Here is a 621-nt window from a genome sequence, read left to right on the forward strand (position 1 = left end):
AAAGACTTATATACTGAGAAGTACAAAGCATTGCTGAAAGAAATTAAAAAAGGCAAATAAATGGAAAGTCATTTCATGTTCATGGATTGGAAGACTTGATAATATTAAAATGTCCATACTATTCAAAGCAATCTATTGATTCAATGCAGTCCCTATCAAAATTTCAATGACTTATTTTTGCAAAAATAGAAAAACAAAACCAAAACAGGTTTTTTTAAATTCATAGGATCCAAATAGTGGCAGTATCGTAGCCAATGATGTTTATCCGAGGCGCGATTATTGCTAATTGAAAACTTTTCCAAATATCCAAATAAATCTTGAAAAGGAACAATAAATTTGGAGGTCTCACACTTTCTAAGTATGTTTCAAAACATATTACAAAGCTATGTAATCAAAACAATGTGGTATTGGCATACAGACAGACATACAAACCAACATAATATAATAGAAAGCCCATAAATAATAAACCCTTGTGCATATGGTCAGGTGATTTTTTGTTGTTGTTTATTTAAAGATTTTATTTATTTATTTGACAGAGAGAGAGGCAGGGAGAGAGGGAATACAAGCAAGGGGAGCAGCAGAGGGAGAAGCAGGCCTCCCGCGAAGCAGGGAGCCTGATGC

General features: G+C 33.7%; 1 non-coding gene across 1 annotated transcript; it reads left to right on the top strand.

Annotated features, from left to right (window-relative positions):
* Positions 1 to 227: 227 nt before the first annotated feature.
* On the top strand, positions 228 to 373 carry LOC115940408 (U4 spliceosomal RNA). The gene has a single exon (XR_004075169.1). It is a non-coding gene; the product is annotated as a U4 spliceosomal RNA (small nuclear RNA).
* Positions 374 to 621: the final 248 nt, after the last annotated feature.

This window comes from Leptonychotes weddellii, chromosome 1, assembly GCF_054177405.1.
Source record: "Leptonychotes weddellii isolate Sample4059 chromosome 1, ASM5417740v2, whole genome shotgun sequence".
NCBI classification, from domain to species: domain Eukaryota; kingdom Metazoa; phylum Chordata; class Mammalia; order Carnivora; family Phocidae; genus Leptonychotes; species Leptonychotes weddellii.